Below are 17,683 nucleotides of genomic sequence, written 5' to 3'. Positions count from 1 at the left end.
TGTGTGTCTGTGTGTGTGTGTGTGTGTGTGTGTGTGTGTGTGTGTGTGTGTGTGTGTGTGTGTGTGTGTGTGTGTGTGTGTGTGTGTGTGTGTGTGTGTGTGTGTGTGTGTGTGTGTGTGTGTGTGTGTGTGTGTGTGTCTGTGTGTGTGTCTGTGTGTGTGTGTCTGTGTGTCTGTGTGTCTGTGTGTCTGTGTGTCTGTGTGTCTGTGTGTCTGTGTGTCTGTGTGTGTGTGTGTGTGTGTGTGTGTGTGTGTGTGTGTGTGTGTGTGTGTGTGTGTGTCTGTGTCTGTGTGTGTGTGTGTGTGTCTGTGTGTGTGTGTGTGTCTGTGTGTGTGTGTGTCTGTGTGTGTCTGTGTGTGTGTGTGTGTGTGTGTGTGTGTCTGTGTGTGTGTCTGTGTGTGTGTGTGTGTGTGTGTGTGTGTGTGTGTGTGTGTGTGTGTGTGTGTGTGTGTGTGTGTGTGTGTGTGTGTGTGTGTGTGTGTGTGTGTGTGTGTGTGTGTGTGTTGTGCCATGTGTCCGTGTGTGTGTGTCCGTGTGTGTGTGTGTGTGTGTGTGTGTGTGAGTGTGTGTGTGCGTGCGTGCGTGCGTGTGTGTCTGTAATAAAAGCTGGATTCTCATGTTTCCTCTTCAGTTCTTCTGTTCTATTGTAACTTCCTTTGTGCCGATTTTGCCTGGGGCATTTGAAACGCGTGTTATTGTGTCACGTTTCCCTTTTTATCCGAGTAGACGTGAGTCTTACAAATGAGTTTTAGATGCTATACCCACTGATCTGTCCAATGCCAGATCAGATTTTGAATGATGATTAAATTAAGTCTAATGAGGTAAATGTATTGGAATCTATCAGCATAAAATTCCAGCCCATTAGTCAATTCAAAATGAGTAAAGAATAAATTATAGATGAACGGATAGCTTATTATTATTATCTTATTAGACATGCTGTTTTAAATCTATTTACAATTTGATGTCACACTGCAAAAGCCCCGCCCACGGCCACTGAGTTGAACGCTGTCCGATATTTTCTCTGTGCCTCTCTGCAAAATCAGATCTATTTGAACCGAAAGTGCTTACTGTCTTTTCACAGACTGGACAGACTTAGTATGTGCCATTTAATGTACACTAGTCAACATTTAAAGTGAATCAAAACCTTTCTTAAAACCAATACCCATACCTGTTCTTGTCTTGGGACAACTCTGATGAACGTTTTTGATCTACTTTAAATGTTGACTAGTATATTTATTGTATAGAATATGCCCATATAGCATTACAATTTTAGCTTATAGAGTTTCTGAGTTTAAATTTACCAGGATGATCCATAAAAATGACATTAAACTGAATTAACATTGTTTTTTGTGATTTTTATTTTTCATGTACTAGGCTGTTCATAATTTCAAGTGGTCCGAGAAACAACCAAAGCAGGTTATATAACGCTTCTTATCTGATTAAATTAGCATGTTTTTATAAAATTATACCACGGGTATGTTGAATGCTGTATTCTGATTGGCTGAAAAATTTTCCCGTGGGTATGCATTAATTTCTGATAACCGCACACCTATCTTTTCAAATGCCTTAAAAGTAGGCACCAGAGCAATGTTTGTAGTAACCGTGGTATAAAAGGAATAATTGACTCCGGTCCTTTGAATTATTCGAAAATAATGCACACTCGCGGTGTAACGGCACTCCGTGTCGCGTCGTGCCTCATTGCACCTTGGGTGTGCATTATTTTCTTATAATTCAATGGCCCGTCGTCAATTATTCCTTACGTATGACATCACCTCTGTACATTGATATTTTACTCATAAAGGTTTCCAGTGTATATTAGAGAAAAACATTTATTTAATTTCCCCCACACTTTCTTCAATTGTTTAACTTTAATGAAACATCATATGTTTTTATTTTTAAATTAAAGCTCAAAATGAAAAACATTGTGGATTTTATACAACTTTTATGCTCATATTTATCAAGGGGACTAATATTTTGTTCACTGTTGTATATAGTAAGAGTATAGACATTATAAAGATATAAAGACAGCTTGGTTGACAAAATGTTACACATATCATTAAAACAAATAGACAAAAAAGCTTGTTTTAATCTAAATATAAATTAGTCTAATTTACTTATTTTAGGCAAATTCAAGGAACCCACATGTTTTAATGATATCACAAAAGACAGGCAAATTGAATAAATATGATGAACATTAGCTTTTTACAATATTTTAAAATATGCTAAAAACAAAACAAAATTTTCATAAACCAGTGAAGGCTGTCTGCAATTTTAGGAACTAATAAAATATTTCTTATTGGTTATGTGAATGACAAAACAGTAATCTACTGATGCGCTTTTCTCTCACGGTCTATTAAACTATCATCATATGCTGTGTTGTGATTGGTGGAGGTCAGAGCCGAAGAGCCAATCAGCGGCCGGGAGGAGGAGGAAAGAGGAAGTGAACACAACATCAGCACTATCTATCTAGTGCGCTAGAGGAAGGGAGAGAGCGCGACTGCAACAAACTCTCAAATATAAACCCCTGAAAGGAGGAAAAGTCGCCTCGCCGCTTCAGGTTTGTGTGTTTTTTTTCCACATCGTCTGTCCCACTGATGATGGTCCTCTGTCGGGTCGCGATATCAGGCCACTCCGTGCTGGTTTAATGTGTGGTGAATGAAGTTTAAGCGCCGTGCTGTGCAGTTGTGAGTCGGTAATGAATAGTGTCTCTATTGGCGCGACAGTTCGCGACGGGTGGAGGGTTTGGTCTCGGTGCATGTGCAATAATGACTGACTGACTGACTGACTGTCTTTTAAAACGTTCGCACATTGTCAAGATAAATGTGTTTGCATTCAGCGTGCGCATATTTTATTTTATTTTATTTTATTTGATAGATGCAGTGGATTTACTTCGTGTCAAACTTGTCAAAGAATACAGCGATATCACAACAGTGACAACCATGCTGTGCTTTCACTTTGCGACACAATGTCTGGGGCAAAATATTACTTTTAAATTAAAACGTATGTATTAGAGCATTTAAACGAAAGCATAATAGAGTTATTTTAGAAAAGCCAAAAAGCATTTAACTTATTCAATAACTGTTATGTGTTTAATTGAAACTCGTTTGTTTAAGCGTGCACGAGTTAAATTATAAGATTAGTGATATTGGATTAATCTGTCGACTACCCTTTTCGATTAATAAGTATTTTATTATTATTTTATTTTTAATCCTCCGTATTGACAAGCATGTTATTGTACGTTGTGCCTTGTCTGCTTCAGACAATGTGCAAATAAAAGACAATTCAATGGAATATAACATGTAAATGTAAAATATAATTGTTAAACAGTCAGACGAAAGTTGATATTTGTGCGTAAGCTACTTTAAAGTTACGTCACTGACACGCCCAACCAATCACTGACATTATTATCAGTTCTTACTATTATTGATTATTATCTAAATTACTCGTTTAACGATACAATCTTATAGATGTTTTTATTCCTGGACGAACTTTAAAGGGTAATACAATTGAACGAATGATTTATAATAGAGTGATGTCCTCCAGGAAGAGCATAGTTCCTTGTTTTTGTTCTTCATATTTTGCATGCATATTTCTTTGTCTTTGTAGTCGGGGCATTTCAGATGCATGAGATAAGGACTAGTGGGGTGCAGATGGGAATTTGCTTTATACCAGTGACAGTCTGTTTTTTCATGTAGTTGACTCAGATCTTTGGCTGGGGGCGAGTGTGAGCTCAGTGTTTTACCCCTGTCATCTGTTTGTGAGATCACATGCATCAAGTTGGCTTGTGAGTATGTTCAGAGCATAGTATAGTGTTTTCTTGGTCGCATATAATTAACTCACAACATTAATTTTGGTTGCATTATCAAGATTTATTTATAAAGTTAGTGAATAGGACCAGGTTTACATAATGCAGTACTTAACCTGGACTTAAACCTGCAATGCCCACTTGAGCATGAAGGCTTCATGCATCTGAGCATCCCAAGTCTCCGTCTGTATTGTAATTAATTGCATATTTGCTGGGTGGCACTTTGCATCCAATTTATTTGTTTAGCATCCTGGTAAAATATCTCTAGTATTGTGTATTTTTGTTTTCAGAAAAATGCACTTCCCTCCACGGTTTTTATTTTTCTCATCTCTGGATTGGTGTCAGGGGTTTATCGCTGTCTTTGTGTAGTGCAGGCAGTAACTGAAATCATTTGAGGTTTCTACCAAAAGTCAGAAGTTTACAGGAGCGCTGCGACTCATTGAAATTCCATGTGCGTGCGGCATGTACATATAAATTACCTTCTGCGGTTCCTCGGTTTCTCACCTTGCAACCTTGCCAATTTATGATGAGTTCTTGACTGCAACTGATATCTCTCTTCTTTCTCACTCCCTTTTTTACGTTTCACACCTTCTTCCTCCCTTTATATCATTCTCACCACCCAGCCCCCATCTCTCACATCTAAACTCCCTCACCGAGAGTTGTCGAATTGTAAACCGTTTCTCCGCTGATCTTCTCTTCCCTCGCATCCCTCGCCTCTCAAACTGTTCTGTAAGTTTAGCTTAAATTGCCCATTAAATCAAAATTGATGTTTTGTGGCTTTTAGCCATGTCTGTTTTGGGGCCATCTATATGCTCGTGTACTTTTAGAAGTCGGTGAATCAATTTTTAAGTAGATACGCATTTAAATTGGACAGGCTTTTGGCAAAACTAAATAAATATTGATAACATATCCTGCACTTATTGGGCATGTACAGTTATGTATGCTATAGGATTGCTTATCTTTCCAATGCTATGTATTTCTGACTAGAAATGCCATATAATTAATGTAAAATAAAGTCTGTATAATAATGTATTGTAGGAATAATATACACTCACCTAAAGGATTATTAGGAACACCTGTTCAATTTCTCAATAATGCAATTATCAAATCAACCCATCACATGGCAGTTGATTCAATGCATTTAGGGTTGTGGCAGGGCTCCAGACTGCCACAAAAATTTGTGAGTGTGCCACTGAATTTTACATCCAGTCGCACATGTGCAACCAGTAAATTTGACCTTTTTTTGTGATGTGACACTGAATTTGAAACAGCACGTTGTACTTTCTGCATCTATCAACAAAGTATTAGTAATACAGTGGAAATTTATGGAAATGTGATTATTTGGTTAGCATGTTGATTTATGGTGTGTGCCCCTAAATTTTTGGTTGCGCCCCTAAAATTTTCAGTTGGGGGCCACTGTGCTCCTAGTGAAAAAAGTTAGTCTGGAGCCCTGTGTGGTCCTGGTCAAGACAATCTCCTGAACTCCATACTGAATGTCAGAATGGGAAAGAAAGGTGATTTAAGCAATTTTGAGTGTGGCATGGTTGTTGGTGCCAGACTGGCCTGTCTGAGCATTTCACAATCTGCTCAGTTACTGGGATTTTCACGCACAACCATTTCTAAGGTTTACAAAGAATGGTGTGAAAAGGGAAAAACATCCAGTATGCGGCAGTCATGTGGGTGAAAATGCCTTGTTGATGCTAGAGGTCAGAGGAGAATTGGCCGACTGATTCAAGCTGATAGAAGAGCAACTTTGACTGAAATATCCAATCGTTACAACCGAGGTATGCAGCAAAGCATTTGTGAAGCCACAACATGCACAACCTTGAGGTGGATGGGCTACAACAGCAGAAGACCTCACCGGGTACCACTCATCTCCACTACAAATAGGAAAAAGAAGCTACAATTTGCACAAGCTCACCAAAATTGGACAGTTGAAGACTGGAAAAATGTTGCCTGGTCTGATGAGTCTCGATTTCAGTTGAGACATTCAGATGGTAGTCAGAATTTGACGTAAACAGAATGAAAACATGGATCCATCATGCCTTGTTATCACTGTGCAGGCTGGTGGTGGTGGTGTAATGGTGTGGGGGATGTTTTCTCTGCACACTTTAGGCCCCTTAGTGCCAATTTGGCATCGTTTAAATGCCACGGCCTACCTGAGCATTTTTTTTCTGAACATGTCCATCCCTTTATGAACACCATGTACCCATCCTCTGATGGCTACTTCCAGCAGGATAATGCACCATGTCACAAAGCTCGAATCATTTCAATGCCACATAGAATTAAGGCAGTTCTGAAGGAGAAAGGGGGTCAATCACAGTATTAGTATGGTGTTCCTAATAATCCTTTAGGTGAGTGTATAGGCAGCAGGTTATATAAGTCCTGACAGTGTGATAAAAAGGGTCTTATTCGTGATAACAACCTGCTGCCTGTACATTATCCTGCTTATTACACATCTATTTAAATGAAATGTAAGGTAAGGAACATTAAATATTTTATTTGCTTATTTTTAATGAATGCAGACCTTCCGCGAGGAAAACCCGTTTACTTTCGGTTTTAAGATAAGATGTTTAAATGTCACACACTATTTGGTTTAATCATTTGTAAATATAATATCATATATATTATTAAAATACATATTTATATTTAATCTTTGTGCTATATTAAACTGTACCTGTCAAAATGATTTGCAGCATCCAGGTTACCGTGTGTTATTAGTTTTAGGCGGTTGTTATCTGGGAATAAAAACATACAATCAAATGTTGCGACTGGCCAATCAGAATTGAGCATTTGAGCCTTGTAATAATGTATTATATTGATAAAAGATTGATCAAAAACCCTCCATCTCTGCCTGAATGTGTTTATGATAAATATGGCGTTACTTTTGTCTGGACTCTGTAACTGATACAGCAGCCTGTGTCCGTGTTTGAAGCTTGACACCTGTGCTTTCAATAAACCAGTAATCCTGTGGCGTTGCCTGTGTTTGTGCTATCAACATTTGGTCGAACCGACCCTGCTGGTAGTGATTTGGCCCGTCCCACTGTCTCAGAGCAGGCACAGACGGCTGCACATGTATAAGCCTCAGGTCAGCGCAGCTGTGCATCTGTTATCGGTCCAGCTGTGTGCCCCAGCTGTGCACCTGCCCCTACGGCTGCAGCCAAAACGTTTCTCTCTTGGAAAGATTTCAGATGTGGCTTCCTCTCTATCCCTTTTGGCAACTTAATCAAGCAACATCCTATTGTTATCACTTCATGTCATCACTTAGCCAAGGCTTATCCTATCAAAAGAGCAAGAGGTCTGGAATGACAATATTAACCTTGTTAAAGCAAGTGTATGGATCAACACAAATCCGGCTTTGATCCTTGCGGTTTTATAGTTTAGCACTTATGGTTTGCCAGGACTTTGCCAAGAATTTTCTTGTTCTTGTTGTTTGCCGCCGTTGGCTTTGGATTTACTGTGTTTACTGTAGCAGTGATTCACTGGCTGTCTGCAAACACATGCAGATCTGCATGATCTTCTTCTGGGATGTGATTCATCGGAGCTTGTGAGCTTTGATGTGAGTCAGATAGAGAGAAAGAAAGGGAGAGAGAGGGAGGGAGAGAGAGCAGGACCTCTCGAATCAAATCTGGTCCAATTGGAGTGTACAGAACATATGGATGAACAGGAAGAGGAACTGAAAGTGTGATTCTAGTGTGACGTTAATAACACTTAGCTGTTGTCATGAATAAGGGTTGGAGTCCATAAGCTGCTTGTGAATCAATGCAGCTTGAATGCAAAGAGTAATTAACGTGGTTTTTTTTTTTATTTAAAAGAAAGTGATCAACGTCATAAATGCAGCGTTTATAGCCCTGAACATTGGTTTTCTTTACGTAAAAATGCTCTGGGTTTTTGTGGCATGATGCAGTACATAGTAAAGAGCACCTATGGTCAGTTTTATGATTTTACATTTCCTTTGGTGTGTAAGTGTGTATTAGTACATGTTAGCACTATGCAGAAGGTACATACACCAAAGTAAACGATGATGTGAGTTATCGTCTTCAACATAAAAATCTCTTTTCTTGGACTACAACAAACACACAGATTGTAGGTAACAGTTTACTTCCTGGTATTGATGATGTAGACAAGACCGACATTATCATAATTCCTCCCGCTTTGACTCACAGTCTGTAAGTTAACACCTGTCAGCATTGCATTGTGAGCAAATCTTTCAAACATGGTAAGGAGCATCACATTTCTAGCTGACTTCAGAGGTATTCAGGCCATTCACAAAGTACAGATTAGCGGGCCAATCAGGGACACAGAGATTTTCAAATCAATGAATTTTGTACAAAAACAGTGTGTTACAGGAAGACAGGGATATATGGAGCTACAAAAATGTACGGTATGTGAGCAATAATGTGTTTTTTAACCATAAACCACGGCAACACATTGTATTATACCAAATACACAAAATAACGTTGTTTTTTTAGAAATGAAATAGGTGCTTTTTAAGTATTTATAATTATATATAATTATATAAAATAAATATAAATATAAATATACAAATGTATATACATACACATAAAAATATTTCTTAAATATATTGCATCTTTGTGTATTTATATACATAATTATTATACACAGTACACACACGTATGATTTAAACAAAAACATTTATTTTGCAAACTATTAGAGGCTGTTTACACTTGGCATTAACATGTGTTTTCGTCGATCGGATCACAAGTGGACGACGTTAATGCCAGGTGTAAATGGTGTTCAAAACGCTTTAAGCTCGTCCGCTTTCGACCACTTTCGGCCACATCCAGAGGTGGTCGAAACCACTTTCGATCGGATCGCTTTGGAGTTGCGGAACGCACATGTGGTTGAATGCGTTCGAACAGCCACACGCGACCGCCTTCTCTCCGCCCATTTATCTAATCTGAGGTATTAAACACAAGTTTTACGCCTTTTTTGACTTCTGGCGCGAACATTCGGTGAACAGCGCTATTTTTAGCCTTTCATTGATAAAACTAAGCGGCTGATCTCCGTAGTTTCGTTTTGAAAGCGTGTGAAAGTTGCGCGATCCTATTTCATCAATTGCGCTGAAAATTCAAAGAAAGTTCTTACATACTCATGTACAAAACACTGTGCAGCATGTTTACTTGCTAAACAAGCAGTGCACTCCGACATAATATTAGTTTGCGTCCATATAAACTCATAATTACTCCCGCTCGGGTTTGAATGACAGCAGAGAGACTCGCCCACCGTCTCACAGACCACCCCCTCATAGTATTCAGCACAGAAGCGGTCGAAAGTGGACAAAAGAGATGGATTTAAATACCAGGTGTAAACGTAATGTGTCTCTCTCGTCCACTTGTGATCCGATCGATGAAAACACATCTTAATACCAAGTGTAAACAGCCCCTTAGTCGCGATTAATCATTTTGTAGCCCTAGTTTGTATGCGTTATCAATAAAGATAAATAATAGTTTCATATTGTGATTTATAAATTCCTATGCATCATGTTATTGAATTATTTGAGAAAATCGGGATGCATTGCTGAATTGATCCCTCATCGCGAGTTTGTCATGAAAGTGTTGGATTTCTTCTTCAGTTTTTTCCTCTTTGTCTGTCTAGTTCTCTCAGGTTTAATAAGGCTGTCTGATGCAATTCCAAGAATGTTTGTTTGCATGGGGAGTAAAATGCTGCACCCCCAGTTTGGCTGGCGTCTTGTTGATGAGTGCCGTTAGGACCAATTACATCTAACCCCAGTACAAATGTTTATGTTGGGCGTGCCAGACATGCGCTTTATGAGCCTAAAATGTATGTTGCTCTCTTATCCAAAGTCCTTAGATAAGGGTTTGTTTAAAGCGGAATGATTCATCGTAAAGATCTGAGCTTCACTGAGACACATTTGGCTTTTGTGACAGATTCATGCATTTGGTTACAGTTTTGCCAGAATAGACTGACAATGAGAGCGAATCTGTCATCGCAGACTGGCCTTGACTTGGAAAGCTTTGTGGATAAAGATCTAGGAGTTTGTAATGTGTATCTCTAGCAAGAGTTTTTAATCACTGCTTACGTGTAAAAATGCAGCGTTGAACGGCATGGATGGGGTTTGGAGAATTTGAGCTGTTTTTTTTACACAGAATGTGGTGAATTTAAACTACAGAATACAAATAGGCATTTTTGAAATATTTCGATCGCTGTGTATTTTGGTAAAGCCTGTAATTAATGTTTAGCTAGCATCACTGTTCGACATGCTCTGTTGATAAAACTCAGTAAATGTGATTTTTTTTTTGGATTGACCCGGTTTGATGTTTTGGAGCCTTAGTTGATCAATGATGTTCAGGCTCTTTTGCATCTGAATCCGGTGCACAGTAAGAGGACAGTGGAGAAAAAACTGCTTAACAATTTGGTTCAGTCCAACCCAAGCCAATATTTTTTACTATTCACACCAACATAACAAAACAAATCAACAGCAAAAAAATCAGTAGTGCAAATGGTTACACTTACTGTGAAGGCGCAGTGTTTGTTTTTGCAGTGAAGAGGTAAACACCCATCACCTACAAACCAAAAGGTTTTACCACACCCCTATATAATTGGTGAACCTGCTTATATATTTTCTGTTGTTGTATTAGGTATAAACATATTTTTGACTTTTACTTAACCTGCATTCCTTTTGATGAATCACCCTTATCTGAGGAAATGCAGGTATGGAAAACAAGACCACTTACCTCAATAATACACAATACAGTCTAATTCAGTATGCTGGCTTGTCTAGGCAAGCTCCTTTTAAGCATAAGGAAGTCTCGTCACTGCGCCGCCATATTTACAATGCTCCAGAAACAAGACCTGTCTATTCTGCGCATCCGAAAAATCCCTCTCTCAGAGGTTTCCCGTAAAAAAAATGTGTTAGTTAAGTTGGTAGGGTTGGGCAGGTGGGCGTTTTTTAAAGGGAGGCTGGACTAGAGCGGCCATTCTGACTGTTTCGATCTCCCCCATTCAAATCAATACAAGTGACCCATCTTGTTAATATTAAATATTTTTGGTCGAGAGTTTCAGCTCAGACATATGATGGATAGCACAGGTCGGTACAGTTCAGTACAGCTCACTTTTGGGGGGGGTTCCACTGTGTACAATTACAGTACCTTATACCCAATACTTTTTTTAGTACCACTTGTTTGAGGTTCCAAGGGAGCTGTACTGATACTAAACGTTTGGTCGGAGAAAATCGTCAGTACCAGCATCATTGCTAAATGCAAGATTTACCTAACCTCATCAGCCGCCAAACAAACTAATGGCGCTTTTCCATTGCATAGTATACCACGGTTTAGGTCGGGTCAGCTCATCTCACTTTGGCTTAGTTAGCCGTTATATTTGCGCTGCCTACTGCTGTGGCATCATACATGTGAGAGCATTGTTGTACATTCCCGTACATTCACTTATTTCTCAGTCTGCCACAAAATTAAAATTGACCAGCACAAATAGATGTTTGCACATCTCGTTTATCACTACCTCTGTCTCACATGACAGTTTCTGTTCAAACACCCGTGGCGTCAGTCGACACACCCCGCTGAGCCTCACTTAAGTTGCATTTAAGTATATATGCGGACGTGCGCGTCGCAAAGTGCCGCCACAAACTGCAAGTCTGGAAAAAACTGTTATGGTGTTCCTGATTCTAAACCTGTGGATGTTTTTCATCGCTAAAAGGGAGTTTGGGTACTTACAGCAAAGCACAGATGACAACAGGTTTACTCAAGACGGCGCAAGCTAGCACGAAGATAAAGCTAATTTTTACATTATAGCGATGACGCTGGTAGTGACGATTCTCTCAGACCAATCAGTGATCTACAGTGTTTTCGCGTCACGTTTTGGTATCAGCTCGGGTCGCCTGGAACCCCAACCGAGGTGGTACTAGAAAAAGCATAGGGTACTGCACCCAGTGGAAAAGCCCCCAAAAGTAAGCTGACCCGACCCAAACCGTGGGGTACTATGCAATGGAAAAGCGGCATAAGCTATGTTGTCATCTGTGCTTTTTGTACAAGATCCTAAACCCCCTTTTAGCAGTGAAAAACATCCACATGCTGAGAATCAAGAACACCATTCCAGCTATATGCTCCTGTGCTTGTTTGTATCGTGTTTTTATGATGATGTCACGGCAGTAAGTCTATAATCCCACTCTGAAGGGCAGTAAACTCCATTGGAAAAGCAAACCGAGCCAAAATAAAGGGAGCTGAGCCCAGCCGTGTGGTACCGGGTCGCTCCATCCAATCGAAAGGCGCCTCAAATGTTGTCTAAATGTACTAGAGCTTGTAAAGAAGTGCAGGGTTGATTCAGAGGACCATGCTGATCGAAATCTGGGACCTGAATAGAAGATAAGAACATTTGCTCGAGTTGGCCATGGGAGCGCTTCTGCGTGGCCTAAATCTGGAGAGACAAATGGCTGTTCTGTGTGGCAGACTGTGAAGATCTACTTCTTTTGAAGTCTTAGAATGTCTCCTGTGAAATCATGGTTGACCTGCGCCGGTCTGCTTGAAATTTTTTGCAGGTGGTTTTCCTTACTATTGACCTGCATTCTCTCTTTCTCTCTGTCTTTCTTTCTCTCCATTTTCACTTTCTATTCTCTACCTATCTGTCTATGTCTCTCTGTCAGGCTGCTCTGAACTCCAGCCGGCAGTGCATCTGTCTGCGGACCACCTGCTGTATACATTGTCACAGCATCCACCCCCCTGGCCTGTTTCTGCCATGCTGAAGCAGCAGTGTGCAACAATGGGCCAACACTTGAATGGCTTATTCATATTTAATTACTTGAGATTAAAAGAATAGTTCATCCAGAATTGAAAATTCTGTCTTCATTGACTCATCTTCTTTTGTCAGTGACCCGAAGGATGTAGATTTGATTTCACCATTGGGGTGGTTGAAGTGTCAACTGTACATGTGTTTTCATTAACCATTGTATAAATATTGAATGGCTTGTAATCGCCAGTTTTGATCATCCGCTGGAAACTATTGTATGTCCCTGCATAAGCCTATATGATTGACTTTTATGGAACAAAAAGATTTGAGGAATTGTGCCGGTTGCTGTAAAAGGGCAGTGAACGCGCATAAAAATATAATTGCGGTTCATATGTCTTGTGTTTTATATTTTACAGTACAGTATATAAACTCGTATGAGCTTGTGTGAGAAACTGACCAAAATTTCTTATTCTCTATTAAGCTTTTCTCCAGTGAGCTGTTTTAGTTTGTAAGTATGAATTTGAACATTCATACTAGTTTTGTGAACTAGTTCAGATGAAAAATTGAAATTATCCAACTTATTGTAACTGGGACGAATATCAAGATTTTATATAAGATATTATTTAATAACTTAAGTTTCTGTGTGTTTCTCGTACACAGCTACCATATGGCATCAGAATACTTAAAGGGATAGTTCACAGAAAAATTAAGATTTAAAGGGTTAATCTTGCGAAAAATCGTATTTCTGTCATTATTTACTCACCCTCAAGTTGATCCAAACTTGTATACATTTCTTTGTTCTAATGAACACCAGTAAGTATATTTTGAAGAATGGTTGTAAGCAAGCAGATCTGGGGCATTATTGACTTCCATAGTAGAAGAAAATACTACTATGGATGTCAGTGGTGCCTCAGATCTGCTTGGTTGTTGACATTTCTCAAGGTGTCTTCATTTGTGTTTAGCGGAACAAAGAAATTTATAAGAAATTTAAAGTTTGGATCAACTTCAGGGTGAGTAAATGATGACAGAATTTTCATTTTTCACTAGATTAACCCTTTAAATTATAGCATATAATCAATGTACAAAATTTTCTGATGCATTGGTGTGCTTCATTTTTGGGTGAACTCCTCTTCCTTTAGTACTTTCCTTCGCATTTATTTAATGTGGTGTTTTTTGTCTTAAGTAGGAGTTAGACTGATCTGAGAACATTGCTTTTAAATATTATGCTGGTGTCATGCATAGAAAAAACGCACATCCGTCCTCTGCGGAGAGGAAATAATCTGAGAAAAGAGTCAGGTGAGCTGCATCCTGTGCCGCCTACAGTGCGCTCTCATGTCTCATCTCTATTTCCTGCTGTAACAGACACATCGAATGTTTTTCCAGAGATGAGTATTCTGTTCTTTCCTGTTTGATTTCTGATCGGATCATAATGACATTCGAGAGGTTTATTACTCTCTCTCCAAACCCAGAACAGGACACGGGTGTACGCTGAATGCTTTTTATCGCTGATGTGATGGATTTATCATGTGCTATTGAGTAATAAATGGATCTTCAGTTTTATGAGAGCATATTGCAAGCAGCACATAGTAAAAGGTCATTTATTATATTTGACTCGTTTCGTGTATCATTCTGTCTTCCAAAAAAGCCTGTTTGCAGACATTATTTAAACATAAAAGATGAAAAGTTGACACTTTTACTAATATAATTGTCTGTAATATTTAAAAATGCTGTTTTGTTTTTACCCATTGTTTGGTAAAATATATATTTTTAAATATTTCTATGCATTTGGCAGATGCTTTTATCCAAAGCAACTTACAGTGTATTACAAGCTATTGTTATCAGTATTTGTGTTCCCTGGGTTCGAACCCATGACCTTTTGCATTGCAAACGTAATGCTCTACCACTAGGCTATACAGGAACATGGATGAAACTTAAAATACAGATAAACTCTAAACCAGAAAATGTCCATATTTACCCAACCATGGGTTGAAACAAACCAACATTTCAGTTTGAAACTTAAAGTGCACCTATTTCATTGCTAAAAACACGCTATTTTGTGTATTTGGTATAATACAATGTGTTGCCGTGGTTTATGGTTAAAAAACACATTTTCCACATACCGTACATTTTTGTAGCTCCAGTTATCCACGACTTCCTCAAACGCATTGATTTTGTTCAAAACTCATTGATTTGAAATCGCTGTGTCCCTGATTGGCCAGCTAATCTGTACATTGTGATTGGCCTGAATACCTCTGACGTCAGCTGGAAATGTAACGCTCCTTACCATGTTTGAAAGATTCACTCACATTGCAATGCTAACAGGAGTTAACTTACAGGCTGTTAGTCCAATCCCAGGAAGTAAACTGTTGCCTACAATCCGTATGTTTGTTATAGTCCAAAAAAAGAGATTTAGGTTGGAGACGATATCTTGCGTCATCGTTTACTTTGGGGTTTGTACATTTTGCATATTGTTAACATGTACACACCTACACACCAAAGGAAGTGTAAAATTGTGAATCGGTCAATAGTTGCTCTTTAAAACCTAACTGTTGAATTTGTACATATTTTTGCTCAACCATGGGTTGAAAAGTGTGAATTTTTCAAGTAAATTAGTGTCACTTTGTTTAGTCAATAGGGATGCACCGAATGTTTGGCAACCGCATTTTTGGTGTTCGGCCGTGTGAAAGAATAAATTTTACCGAACAATAACGTTTTTGATGATGCGATCAAATAGCAAATGTTTTGGTTTCTTAGGTAATCTATGTGTTGTTTTTTGCTTGTTTTATAAATAAACTACATTTAAAGAACTTTGTTGTTATTTATTCTTAGCGGAGTTTACCGGAAGTTACATGCGGACCACGACAGACGCCTGTTTATGTTGTTACTGCTGAAACTGTCTATACCCCGGACTTTAAACTGCAATTCATCGACTACTATCAGTCCCTAGAGACAGGCTCCAAAATGAAGTGAATCCTATGGACCCCCATGTTAACTCTTTCACCGCCAGCGTTTTTAAAAAAAGTTGCCAGCCAGCGTTTTTCATAATTTTCACAAAAGTTTAATGCCTTCAAAAAAATGTTCTTCTTCAAATATATAAACATACAATATACCAAATGAAAGAACAGACCCTCTACTTTCAAAAAAAAAAACGTCATCCTACCTTCAGTAGTTCTTTTGTAATCAGCTTTTGAATATGGGTAGGTTTCTGCAAAAACACCACATTTTAAGCAAAAAGCAGAGATAATTCAATTTTTGTGACGGACTTTTCATATAGAGATCCCATTCAGAGCGATCTTTAAAACGGACACGGACATGCAGCAGCTTGCCATAGGGCAATACTTCCGGTTTTGAAAAGTTGCAGAAGGGCGCCACCTAGCGGATAATAGCTGTATTGCGGAAAGACAGAAATTCTCGTCATTGGCGGGGAAGCGTTTTCTCTTGATTGACGAGATATCTCGTCAATGGCGGGGAAAGAGTTAAATGCCCAACTTTATTATAATTATTATAAATATATGCCTTTATATAATTAAGGCTGTGGCCACTTGAGTGACAGGTAGATAGCTGCTGCGGTCATTACCATCGAGCTATGTGGGAGTGGTTTCAGCAAACCCACTATCCGCCTCTTTGCCCATTTACGATTACCTGGGAGTGACACGCTCCCAAAATGGCGACGGCCTGCTCAGCTCAATTTGAAGTTCAAAAATGCTCTTCAGAAACTTACCGGCGACATCACAGACACTACTTCCATTGTTTAATGCATTCTATGATAACCACATATGTGGTTGCATGCTGCAGTGCATGCTGGGAGCTTGCAAATTATAATTACATCTGCAGCTATTTTCCAATATAAAAACTTGCCCAGTTAACTCTGTTTGACTGGGACCACATTTGGAAGAATATTGTTGTGTCTACGTGCCTACACACTTTCATCTCCAGGCCTCAACCTTACCTATTACAGTAATTTTTGACTAATATATTTTTATATTGATTCAAAGGCATCCTCATCTGTATCTATAACTCAATAAGTCCTGCATGCTGAATAAAATACATACAGTAGACCCACATCAATAGCATCAAAGTCCTGTCCACAATTTCAGGACGTCCCTAAGTGAGCTAAGCGTTTACCACCATGAAGAATAACAGCCCGAAGCAAACCCCAATGAATGGGTAGAGTTGAGTCCCAGAGATGAAAGCACGTGTGGGCACACACGCGCGCACACATAATGAAGGCTGGCATTGCGATGGGTGTTCCCAGTAAAGGCGGTTTGACCGAGGAGAAGATCCTGAAAACGGACAGTGGAAAGAACTGTGTTTGGTTCAGCCCATGATGATGGGGGATGGTTGATGATAGACCAGATACAGCTGGGGGTTAGGGAGGAGCATGGACAGCTGGCTTTGTGTATGTATGTGGACCACAGTGACTCTTTGTTCCCCTGCCCTGTGCCTGGCACCGGTCGGATCATTTAAGACTTCAGCAGTTCATTGGCACATAGGCGTTGGGAGCAGTCTGGCTACTCTGCGGATTGGCTACGGGGAAGATGCTTTGAAGGTTAGAAGGCCGTAGCAGACAGTAATCTATGCCAGCTCACCCACAGAGCTCAGTGTTTCCGTAGCACACTACTATTGGTCAAATTACAGTGCTTGGGATAATTACAGTTATGTATTGTAATTCTTGTTATGGATGCTAAAACGTTACTTTTGAATAATAGCTCTTCAGCTTGGTTGAAGATCTGGACTGATCTGGAAGACCTGGTAGGGCACAGGTGGCATTGCTTTGACCCTGAAATACTTGGAAAGTTTATTTTGATTGCTCTCGATTTGTTAACGTCTTGATATTGTCGAATAAAGCTTGCAGTTTTGTTTTAGGGATTACTGGCTGTCTCTCACTCGTACTTTACTTAAATGGACCACGTATTTGAACCAGTTCCTCGAAGTGGGGCGCGTAAAAATAGTAACGAATCAATCACAGAATGTTCCAGGCTCAGTTCAGGATAAATTAACCCATCAGGGATCGTAGTGACATGTTGCTCTATATATGAAGGGCTGAAGAACTAGAACCGGTGTCTTAAAGAGGCAGTCTTGTAACCTCTGACAGTATGATTTGCTCTGTGTGTTAGATCTGGGTGTTATTAGTGTGCATGCCAAAGCAAAAATCA

General features: G+C 39.3%; 1 protein-coding gene across 4 annotated transcripts in view; it reads left to right on the top strand.

The window, feature by feature from the left end:
- Positions 1 to 2,401: 2,401 nt before the first annotated feature.
- elmo1 (engulfment and cell motility 1 (ced-12 homolog, C. elegans)) overlaps positions 2,402 to 17,683 on the top strand; it is a 123,133-nt gene continuing 107,851 nt past the window's right edge. For all 4 annotated transcript variants that reach the window (XM_055219516.2, XM_055219514.2, XM_055219515.2 and 1 more), the window contains exon 1: positions 2,402 to 2,558. The gene's annotated coding sequence lies outside the window, so the exon portion shown is untranslated. The remainder of the gene's footprint in view (positions 2,559 to 17,683) is intronic.

Source organism: Misgurnus anguillicaudatus, chromosome 20, assembly GCF_027580225.2.
Source record: "Misgurnus anguillicaudatus chromosome 20, ASM2758022v2, whole genome shotgun sequence".
Lineage (NCBI taxonomy): Eukaryota > Metazoa > Chordata > Actinopteri > Cypriniformes > Cobitidae > Misgurnus > Misgurnus anguillicaudatus.
The sequence above is the reverse complement of the archived record's forward strand: the minus strand, read 5'-3'. Positions and strand labels throughout refer to the sequence as shown.